The sequence below is a fragment of the Ambystoma mexicanum genome, chromosome 9 (genome assembly GCF_040938575.1).
Source record: "Ambystoma mexicanum isolate Mex_15411 chromosome 9, UKY_AmexF1_1, whole genome shotgun sequence".
Taxonomy (NCBI): domain Eukaryota; kingdom Metazoa; phylum Chordata; class Amphibia; order Caudata; family Ambystomatidae; genus Ambystoma; species Ambystoma mexicanum.
Window position 1 is genome coordinate 636030446 of NC_090931.1, and position 12214 is coordinate 636042659.

General features: G+C 51.9%; 1 protein-coding gene across 1 annotated transcript in view; it reads right to left on the reverse strand.

The window, feature by feature from the left end:
- The window catches only part of FOXN1 (forkhead box N1), an 848919-nt gene that overhangs the window by 516243 nt on the left and 320462 nt on the right, over nucleotides 1–12214 (reverse strand). The gene's annotated exons all lie outside the window — the stretch shown is intronic.

The window sequence follows — 12214 nt, forward strand, 5'->3', positions numbered from 1 at the left end:
GTGATAAAATTGACCTCCCAGCATTCCAAAAGGGACAGGATCCGGGGATGAGCATTCCTGAATAATTGATGCTATGTTACACAGTATTGCCACAAACAATCACGTTGCTGACCATCATGGCAACCCCCTTTGCAATGCTCTGCCTCAGTGCAATGCCTTCATCATTATTCTTTGACATAGGTGTCTCCATATCCGTGTTTACTCTTTTGGCTAAATGATCAGGTCACCTCACTTCTGGACAAATAACTTCTGAAGTCTCCCCAGATGTCTTTCCGTCTGGAAGTTCTGGTAACATTGTGATGAACATTTCTTCACGGTTATTAGCCAACATGACTTCTCTCCGCCAATCCTCCACTGTTGGTTCCAAATGTCCTATCCATTTACTCAAGATACATCTCTTTGGCAGTAGGCATCCGAAGTTCAGAAAACGACGCCACCTCAAAACCCAAACAAGCATCCCTTGAACGTCACCGGGACTGGTGCATCCACAATTCCGAACAGTTTATCACATACTAGTGCACAGAAGCTAATGAGTCTGGGGTATTCACATAAAATGTGTAAGTAGCCTGTGCCATCCTTATTACAGTGAGGGTAGAGGCCTTCGTTATCAGGGTAGAGCCTTTTGAGCTTTGCTGTGGTGTAAAGTAATCTATTTAATATTTTAAATTGTAAAAGTTTCAACCTAGTGTTCAACGAGACCTGACATGAGAAGTTGCACATCTTGTGCCATTCGTCATCAGTGATTTCCGTACCCAGGTCATTAGCCCATGTATCCATCACTTTTACTGATGTGTCAGGCGTTTCTTCATTAATCCTCTCATATAAAGTTGCTAATATTCTACAACAGCCGTATGAATTTGCAATATATGATACACATGCATTCTCTGCTGGCTCAAGGGGGTAAGTCTGTCATTTCTTTGAGAACGCTGCTCTTAATCTATAATACTACAACATTTCAGTGGGGGTGCCTATATGCTTTCTCTTCCAATTATGCATGTGTAATAATTGTCCCTCTGGATGCATGTCCCCAATTGTATTGTACTCTAATCCATCCCAATGTGTCATTATCGCCTTATCCCAAGTTGGCAGAATGCCCAGGAACCTTCACAATGACACTTTTTTGTAGTAGGGGGTCGTTGCTCCCTTTTTCACAAATATTTTGCGCCATGCCAGAAGAGTTATTCTCACGGGGTTAAACTGGTAATCATCAGTATAGTCACCTCCCACCAGCAATGTTTTTAGCTCTGCGTTTCGAGCTGCAGCCCACTTCAACTTAACATCGTTGATTCCCTACTCGTCACAAACCAGTAGGAGGCCAACTGTGCCTGGGCTGCCATCCAATACAATTCGAAGTTCGGGCCAATTAATTCCCCTCTGTGATATGGTTGTGCAATGTCTTCCCATTTTTTCCATACTGCACCAGAGTGACATAAGAACTGGGACAGTTAGGCTAGTGAAGAATGCCCGACCCGGTATAGTAACTTGGGCAAGATCATCATCATCTTGATCATAGCCATTCTGCTCGCCATTAACAATCGCACGCATTTCCATTTGCTCAATTTGGTCTCAAGCTGTCCTGCATATGAACCGTAATTTTGTTCATGCACTAGTTCCTTGTTTCTGCAGACAGTAGTAACACCTATGTATTTAACAATAGTCCTACACCAATTTTAGTTGATATGCACATTGGGGTTTCGTCGTTTTTCTCCTCATGGCAAACATCTTGGATTTAGTGTAGTTAACCATAAATCCCAAGAATTCCTTAAAGTGTGTGACATTGTCCATAATTGGAACCAAGTTATCTTGCACGGTTCTTATCTGAGGGAGTTTTTTGTCTGCGTACAAGGAGATCATTTCCAGGGTGCCAGTTATGAGTATCACCCGGCGCTTGTGTCATACTCTGATCAGTTCAGCCAAAGGTTCTATAGCTATTGCAAACAGTAAGGGGGATAAGGGGCACCCCTGACGGGCTCCCCTCCCCAACGTAAAGCGTTCGGATACTGCCCCATTTGCTAGCACCCTGCCTCTGGGGTGTGCTTATAATACTTTTACACATTCTATGAATTGGGTACCCAAACCACTCCTTGACAGGGCTAAAAAAGGAATTCCACAGAGACCATGTCAAAAGCCTTTCGAGCATGGAGTGAGACTGCCACCGCAGATAGCTTCAGAAAGATCTGAGACATGATATAAAATAATCTGCGTTTGTTCAGTGACCTACCTCGGATTTATTTATTTATTCATTTTTTATTGACTGCATTTTTGGAGGAGGCCCTATAGACTGTAGCCAGATCATATGGCGATTCGGACCCGGCAAGCCATGGGTTAAATGGTCTAGATGTCTTTCTGCATTTAGTCAAAGGTCTTATGTGATGTTCTCTCAATCTAAGGGAGTGACAACGGATATAATGGAATTGGATTTAGAGAGCTGCTAATTAGGTTTTAAGGGATCCATAAGGCAAAAAAGAAGCTCCAGCCTTTAGGCTACTTTTAGGCTGTTGAGAAAGTATATTTGGTCATGACCCCGTATTTGTCCCCCCAGGGCACCTCAGCCTGAGCACTGGACTTCGGCCTGAAAGCACTTCAGAACTACCCCCAGTTCAATCTGCAGGCACGCTATGACTCAAAGGGTGCTGTTGCATGATCCGTGAGAAATAATTCACCATGTGTTGGAGATTGTGAAAATTAAGGTTTCCTTACTTGGGGTTTGTTGTAGATAAACTTCTTGAATTCTACCGATGGAGGAAGTGGGAAGATGTTTTCCCATCTAACAAGACGACTGCAGAGTAAAAGAAAAGTAAGCAATTACAGAATGAACAGAGACGCCAAGTGTGGTTCGAGCCTATACACTCAAGCAAGAGTGCATGTTTGTCTGCACCTTAAAGGTTTTTCCTGCATGAAAGGCACCTCTTCTCATTCTTGCAGGCCATCAGATGGTGAGCCAAGAGGTAGAAACCCCTGTTAAAAGTGCAAAGAGCAGGGGGCGCTGTTGCGCTCAGAGATGATGGCCGCCTGATGCTCTGCTCCGTTCCGTGAGGCACCTTCTTTCTGAAATTCTCCTGTTTTGCCTCTGCGACACGAACAACCGACCCATCATTAGGACTGCTGGTGGGATTGGGCGTCTGCTGCCCGAACGCCGCCCACGGAGCCACTCCTGCTGCGGAACTACAGCCCATCGCGGGCGGGAAGGGAGCGGGTGCTTCCCTGGCCCCGCTCTTGGTTCCGGGTGATCGCGCCTGTGTCCCGCGGCTTGCGGCCTACTGTGGGGGAGGGGCGCTCTAATCGCCCTGCGCGGCCGCCCTCTCCCGCCTTACATGAGAGCAGCTGGCCTGCGCTGCGGCCTCTCCCTCCGCCTTGTGGGCCGGGACCTTCGCTGGACTCCAGAGCGTCCCGCTCCGCTGCCCCATCCTGGGCGGCGTGCTGTTTACAATTGAGCCTCCATTGATCCGGCTCCGGGCGGTGAGTTGTCCCGACCCCGACCTCCGCTGCATTCGCCTCACTGGCAGCTGACCCGGACCTATGCCCCCTCAATCCCGGAGGCCTTGGGTGGCGCTCGAGCCCCCCGATACGCGGTGGGTTCTGTAGTACCCCACTACCTATACTGGTCCCCTGCCCTCGTGGCTGGTAGCGGGCACTATGCGCGGGACTGGCTGGTCACGGCGACTCTATCCTCTCTCCCCTGGTGTGCCAGCTCAGGGTCTACCCCCGGCGGGTCCTTCCCCAGGCCACGGCACCCACCGACTTCATTGTAGCACCAACGGCGGATCCCCGCTGGGGCCCTGTACCTTGTTTCCCCCTGACTTGCCTGTGGTTAGGGGCTCACCTGCCTTATAAATTGGTTCGGGGATAACCTGAGGCGTCTACCCTTGCCGAGCCACCCATCGGCTGGACCTTCTGCTGCGCCTGGGTGTGCTGTGGCTACTGGCTTCCTGCGCTGCCCGCGCCACTGATCCAGTGCCGACCGCCTTACTGCCTCATACAGTGATATACCCCTCCACTACTTCACTTCACCAACACCCAAGTATCCGGCTCCTCCGGCCTCTCCTGCTGGACATTGCTTCTTGGGCCCTGACCCCCTACCGGATTTCTTGGGACCGCTTGCTGTTCACTGGCTTTAACACACATTAGCCGGCCGGGGGGGCCCTCTCGATCCGGGATCCCCAGTCCAGCATTGACCGGTCCCCCCATCTGGAACGGAGTCACCACATTCTGTCCTGGTGTTCGGCCCCGGCCCTACGCTCACGCTGCCCGAGACAATCCGGGCGCCTTCCCTTGGTGCCCTATTCACTCCCCTGTCTGGTCTTCTGGACTTAAGCTCATCTCTCACCGGCGTCATGACGACGCGAACTGGCAAGAAACAATCCTCCATCAATATGTTTACAAAGCCCTCCGCGGGCCCTGGGGCAGAGGCATCTGCACAGGAACCATCCACCTCACCAGAGCTGGAACCGTCCGATTCCCAGAAAATGATGGACTTCATCCGGGAGGAGTTCACCACAATCCATAGCAAACTGGATGACATGAACGGCACGATATCCTCTATTAAGGCACATATGGAGAGAACTGATGGTCGTGTGACCGAGATCGAGACGCGGGTGAGCACTGCCGAGGACGGCCTGGGTTCCCTCCGTGCGGAGGTCTCCACGCTGTCCGCCCGCGTTACCGAGGTAGAGAAGAAAAACGATTACCTTGAGTCTCGCTCGAGGCGCAACAACCTCCGCACTATTGGGGTACCGGAGGATGGTATACAAGAACCTATGGAGGACTATGTGGAGGGCATGCTCCTCCGACTCCTGGACTCCCCAAAACTCTCCCCACAGTTTGCAATCGAGAGAGCCCACCGTGCACTCACAGCGAAGCCCAGACCAGGCGCCCCACCACGGCCTATTATAGCCAGGGTCCTAAATTTTCGCGACCGCGATGCCCTCCTCAGAGCGGCGAGAATCAAGGGAGACCTTCTCATGGGCGCAGCCAGGATCCACCTATATCCGGACTTCTCGGTGGTGGTCCAGCGGGAGCGCAAGACCTTCCTGGCGGTGAAGAGGAGACTGCGCGAGGTCCAGGTTAAATATGCTATGCTGTATCCCGCCAAACTGCGAATTGAGCATGCAAACCGAGTGTATTTTTTCACGCTGCCTGAGGAGGCCTCCATGTTCATAGATGAGCATTTCCCATGCAGAACCGTACTCGCAACATGCACTGTTAATGTCTTTTCCCTTATTCCTTCAGATCACACCCTGAGACATAAGCTTACCACAACATAGACTAATTGGCGAGTGGATGCCGCTGGGGCCGGTTCCAGAACTTATCTAGACTTGCATCATGCCATCATTACCAGTTGTGGCACCTACAGAGCGTCATGGACCGAGAGAGTCGCCTTCAGTCCCGACTTGGCCACATCTGGAACATATAATGTTAATGTCTTTGCTTTTTCTTTCTGTTGTTTGTCCACTGTCTCAATAACATACCACAATGGGGTCAAGCTGTTGGACGGTCGATGATGCGGACTGCTCCCCATCGATGCGTCCCTGTTACTCGCCACATGCGTCCCCTGCTCTTTTGATTGCCCGGGAATCCCGGGGAATCCCCTCGGTCCCAATGCTGTCTGCCTTCGAACTACATTCCTTTTAACGTTATTCAGTATCTGTGGCTGAGCCCATACATCATCTCGATCCAGTTGATCGGGAATTTACTTCTTACGATCCCGTTACATTGGTTCAGTATCTGGTGACCATGCCCGCCCCTCCCCCCCCCGCGGGACCACCCCCGGGTGGGACTTGATATCATTGTCGGGCATCATGTTCATCCTAAAATCGCCTCATGGATCGGAGCATCGCCGCCAGGCCAGTTCGCAGGCCCCCCAGGCATTGATGACATTGTTTTCGATTTGGTTGTTTGGTTATGGGGTGTTCATCCCTCTGTTTGGGGGAGGGATGTGGGAGGGGGTGGGGGGAATGGGGTTATACGTTAAAAACGTCTTGGTATTTGCAGAAAAGGTAGAGTTCAGAGCACCATGGACCCGATGCCGTTACAGATCTGACCGCACTGAGCACCGACCATGGGGGGCACCTTTCCATCCACCTGTATTCCTATATGACTACCTCGGGAGTGTTGAGTGAGGAAACTTTGACATTCATGAGCTGGAACGTACGGGGGCTGGGAAACGACAAAAATATGAGACTACTACAGCTCCAGGCCGAGCGACATGGGACTAAAGTCCTGTTCCTTCAGGAGACACATGCATGCACTGAGTATTGTGAAAAGTTTGCAAAAACATGGGGCCCTCAAAGGTATTTTACCACCTACTCTACCCAGAGCCGTGGGGTTATGACCCTTATTCACAGGAGCCTTAGATTCAACCCCATAGCTACGTTAATTGACCCCCTGGGCAGATACGTGTTACTCCATGGTACCCTGCAGAATAGGGAAGTGGTCCTGCTAAATATCTACGGTCCCAACATCGACGACCCCGAATTTTATACACACCTTACGACTCTTCCAGATGGTTTCCCGTTGGTACCGATTCTCTGCGGAGGCGATTTTAATACGATATTCGATGTGGACCTTGACAGATCTGGTTCCCGACCCCGTCAACTCTCTAGAGCTGCATATACTACTCTCCTCCCTTCCCCGCTTGGCCCTGATTGACGCATGGAGGCGCCTCTATCCCGACTCCCTCTCTCATTCCTTTTATTCCTCGGTACACGATTCCTTTTCCCGGATTGACAGATGGCTAGTGTCTGATATACTCATAAGGAGTGTATCGGACTTGGCGATCCTACCGAGGACCCTCTCTGACCACTCGCCAGTGACCATCACCCTGTGCTGGGGCCCAGACTGTGACCGAACCAGACACTGGAGAATGAAACCACTCTCCCTCCTCGATCCGGTCTTCAGCTCGGAGATAGAGTCGGCAATCGAGGAGTTCTTCGAGATCAATACCAACTCTGTATCTTCACAGGCCACCCTCTGGGAGTCGTTCAAGGCCTACATCAGAGGCATTATTATTGCCCTTTCCAAGGAAAACGGTATCCTCAAAACTATCCGTAGGGAAATCGCCGAGAGCGAGGCCACATGGTCCGCGTTAGAGGCCCAATATACATTAGACCAAACCCCTGAAATCCTTGCGTTAATCGGCACAGAGTTGGATACCTTCCGTGCGCTTGCGGACCGCGAGCAGAGGTTTCTTGATAACCCGGGGCTTGCGAGGAAATATGGTGAGGGTGAACGCCCAAGCCGTCTCCTGGCTAGACTTCTCCGCCGTGAGTTTGGTGCCCCACCCATTCCTGGAATTGAGAGACCTGACGGGTCCCTGGCCACTTCACCTGGTGATATCAATGCCGAATTCCTCTCTTTCTATCAATCGCTATATGCTCACGCGGACACCGCCACTACATCAGAAATCGACGCCTATCTTGATAAGCTTCCCCTCTCGGTCCTTTCCCCGGACACCATCGGATCTCTCGAGAGCCCATTCACCCCTGAGGAGTTCTCGGAGGCCATAGACTCCCTCTCATCAGGCAAATCCCCAGGTTCAGACGGTATACCTGTCGAGTTCTATAAGCACTTCAAATCACTCTTACTCCCTCGCCTGGTTGCTCTCTGGGAGGAGTCGGTGGAGGTAGGCCAGTTCCCCCCCTCGCTCCGTGAAGCCACCATAACCGTTCTACTAAAACCCGGCAAACCCCCCACTCAGTGCGGCTCTTACCGCCCACTCTCATTGATCAACTGTGACGTCAAGATTTATGCAAAATTACTCGCTTTACGGCTTGTCCCCTTCATGCCACATATCATTCACCCAGACCAGGCGGGGTTTATTCCGGGACGCTCCACCTCCCTGAATTTGAGGCGCCTTTTCAACATTATAAGTAGAGTGAGCCCTGGTGTCCATGCGGTGGCCGCGACACTTGATATGCAGAAAGCTTTTGACTCCGTCTCTTGGAGGTATCTCTGGCGGGTACTCGAGAAATGCAAATTCGGCCCCTCCTTTCTCTCCTGGGTCAGGCTACTTTATTCCAACCCCGTTGCCAGAGTCCGCACTGAGGACCGTTGCTCCCCCCTCTTCCATATAGCTAGGGGTACCAGACAGGGCTGCCCATTCTCTCCTTTAATCTTCGCTGTGGCAATGGAGCCATTTGCAGACATGCTTCGCCAATACCATGCACATAGGGGCCTACGTACCGCCGGTTCCTCGGATATAGTCTCCCTATATGCTGATGATGCTCTCCTCTTCATTCGCTCAACCGAAATTAACCTGGCCCCAATACTAGAGGATATTGTTCTCTTTGGTCGTATCTCTGGTCTCACGGTGAACTGCTCTAAATCAACCCTTTTTCCGCTCCCTCCCAGCACACTCCCTCCTCCCGATACCCTGGGATTCACATGGGCCCAGTCTGACTTTACTTATCTAGGCATAGTGGTGTCACGACACACTGAACGGGTCTTGGAGGAGAATTATCAAGCATACCTTACAAACCTTATGATAAAAATACAGGGCTGGAACAGACTTCCGATTTCACTGGCGGGTAAGATAGGAGTACTGAAGATGGTAGTGCTCCCCCAACTTTTATACAGATTCGCTAATGTCCCGCAATGGCCAGGAATCGACTTCTTTCAGGTATTGACACGTACCCTTAATACCTTCCTCTGGCACTCGGGTGCGGTCCACCTTAAGCTCAAGACCCTTGCCGCCACGATGGAGGTTGGTGGATTTGGGGCACCTGACTTCCTCAAGTACTGGCTGGCGGCACAACTTCAACACATTGCACACTGGTTTAATATATCAGACCCCCCTCCCCATGTCAGACTGGAAAAGCTATCGGTCAGTGACCGGGACATCCGATCTCTGGTGATCACACCCATGCCAGTGGTGTCGGACTCGCTGGATCCAGTGATGTGCACATCCTTGGCCTTATCCAAGACGTGGCAAATATTGGGCACCGCCCATCCCTTCCATGGTAACCTTCCAATTTGGAATTTTCTCCAGGAAGTCGCACAAGTCCCTCCCTCGGTTGTTCGAACATGGGCTGAGGCGGGATATTAATTGCTCCGTGACATATTCGAGCGTGGTAATTTCATAGAATGGCCTGACCTTCCACCTTCCCTTAGGCAGAGACCCTCCGTTTGGCTTCAATATTCATCCCTCCGTAGAGTCCTCAAACTCAAGTACACGTGCTTCCCAGCACTGCCACCTGATGAGCCTGCAATCACTGAACTGTCCTCACCTTCCCCTATGAGGGGCAACATTTTCAGGCTATACACTTTTGTTCAAACCAGATCGCCCCCTGCATTCTCTAAACTAAAGCGCTCCTGGGAAGCTGATCTCGGGCTGGAAATGACCGACGATCGTTGGACCCATATGTGCACACGTATCCAAGGGGTCTCCCTCAACTCCCGATTCAAATTAATTCAATTTAAGTTACTCCACAGGTACCACTACACCCCGACCAGGCTTCATCGCATCTCGAATGACTCCTCCCCTAGGTGCCCTAGATGTGGCTATGACGACGCTGATTATATCCACATGATCTGGTCCTGTCCCCGTCTCGCTCAATTCTGGAGCGCAGTGTGTTCCACCGTATCGTCCATCCTTGAATACCCTATCTCCCCGTCCCCAATGAAGTGCCTATTCCACGACTTCCCCGAGCTCCACCGTGATTCCAGGAAACTAGCTGGCCTCTGCATGCTGCTAGCTGTGCGAGCAATTCTACTTTGCTGACTTCGGCCTACCACCCCTACTCACGCACAGTGGCTCAGGGCAGTTACGTGGGCTTCCGACACCGAAGAGTCCTGGGCGATACAACAGCCCGCCCGCTCCAGACCTAGAGATATTTGGCTGAAGTTTCGCTCATTTATGTCCCCCCCAGACACCGATTCAGATCCTACATCCCCAGCTCCTTCTCGCTCATCCCCTGTTGGTTCTTGATTTGTCTTCCATCTGGCCTTGTACTGACCTTCTATGTATCTCCCATGTGCATATGATGATTTTTTGTACTCACGATATGAATATGTAACGGTTGCGTTGTTTTGATTCTATATGCTCTGTTGTTACTCACCTGTACCTGTGCTACCAAGCTGAATAAATAAAAGTTTTTTAAAAAAAAAGTGCAAAGAGCATGGGGAAAGTGCCCTAGTCGCATCAAAATGCAGAAAAGGACTGGCAGTGGGTACTGGGGGCAAAGGGTCAGAAAGGAGAAGGTGGGAAGTGCATGCAGAGGTGTGCCCCAAGCATGCATTCCATCACATTTTTCATGCATGGGCTGTGCAATGTAGTGCTCCGAGCCTGTTCCTTTTCCAGGAATGATAGCACACATATTTGGAGGAAACGGGGTGATGCCTAGGAGTATGAAGCATAAGGGGGCCCAGTCAGACACAACTTCTCCACAGGGTAGAAGGTTCCACTGTGCAGGTAAACAACTTTAAACACTATGGGCCTCATTACGACCCTGGCGGTAAGTACCGAACATTACCGCCATGGCGTAATCAACGTTTACGCCATGGGTCGATGGCGTAAAGTGCGGCATATTCCGACCCATCGGGCACGTGCATTACGCCATGGCGTTAATGTAAAGTACGGCATGGCGTAAATGGGGCAAAAACGGCCCTTACCGCCATCGCACGCCGCGCAAGGAGCACTACCGCCACACACACCATAGCGGTGACCGCAATTAGCGGTCACCGTAAATAGGCGGAACCGGAAATAGCGTCATCGCGGCGGAACGGGAAACTGCACGACGGCCATCTTGAAAAACACAATCCATTGCCATCCTCCACAACCATACCTGAGCCAACCCTGACACCTACCCACACCCAACACCCACCCAATTAGCCAAGTAAAAATGCCCAAAGCCGTTAAAAAAGCATGTGACCGGCAGCGCCAAGATCGTTTCTCAAGGGAGGAACTAACCATGCTCGCAGAGACTCTGCAAGAAAATGCTGCAGCTGTATTCTCCGCGCAGATGACAAGGCCGGCAATAGCGAAAAAGAAGGCCATATGAGCCCTAGTGGCACAGCGTGTGAGTGCAGTGGGGGCCGTACCCCGCACTGCCCAGCAGAGCAGAAAGCGCTGGGACGACTTGAGGCTCCGTGTCCGAAGCATCCTCTCAGCTAACCGGAACCTAGCCACGTCAACTGGGGGTGGATCCGATTCGCCCATAAAGCTGCAAGCATGGGAGGAAATATGTGCATCCACCATCGGGATGGAGAGCATCCATGGTGTCGGAGGGATGGAGAGAGGAGCGCCGACCTCAGGAGATGCAGGTAGGTGGCCAGAGCAAGCCATGCTAAACTCAACAAAGTCCCATCATGTGAATTACCATGTAGCCCCATAGTGCATATGTAACACATCGGCAGGTGTATGTCCACAGACACATCCAGACTCCACCCTGTACACATGCAGCATGCACACCCTAACTGCTGGCACACACATACCACCATGCTACCTCCACACAAAAGGCACAAAACCTGTATGCCCCTGCCTGAAATGTGCTGCATGTACCCACTGTATAGATGTCATCCCTCACAATGCACGGCCAATGTCCGCGGACCCATCAATAACACTATCCCTCCTTTGCTCCACCACAGGATCTGACACAGACCTCCAGGAAGAGGACAACACTGCATCCAGATCCACCAAGAGGGCCAGGCCACAGGCATCCACCTCAGCCGTCCTGAAGGAAACACACCAGCAGCCACAAACCCTGCCTGGGGAAGAGGACAGGCAAGTGCCAGCCCCCACAACAGCAAACACAGACCCAGCAGCAGCACCGCACATGTCACTAGTCGTGCCCACTGAAGGGACAGGCTCTGCTGCAAGCAGCACCCTCGGTGAAATCGCTGCCATAGCGGCAACCTCCGACAGTGAGGCAGGCAGCATCGAGGTCATCGATGAGGGAAAGCCCACTGCCCAGCCACATTCCCCCTGCACATCCCTAAGCCCCCTGCAGGCGGATGCCACACAGGGGCAGTCGGAGGCCGAGGATTGGCCAGCCACCCCATCCCCCCAGCCTGAGGTGAGCAGCCCAATGGATATGCAAATGCCACTGGGCATGGGCCAGCGGAACCAGCAGACACTTGAGGATATAGTTACCCGCCAGCAGCAGCTATCCGCCCTCCTCAACGAACATGTTGCACAGTGTGGGGTGCCAAGGGATGGCATGGAGAGTTTGGCAGACCGAGTCACAGCTGCCATAGAGTCCTCCACAAAGGACATATG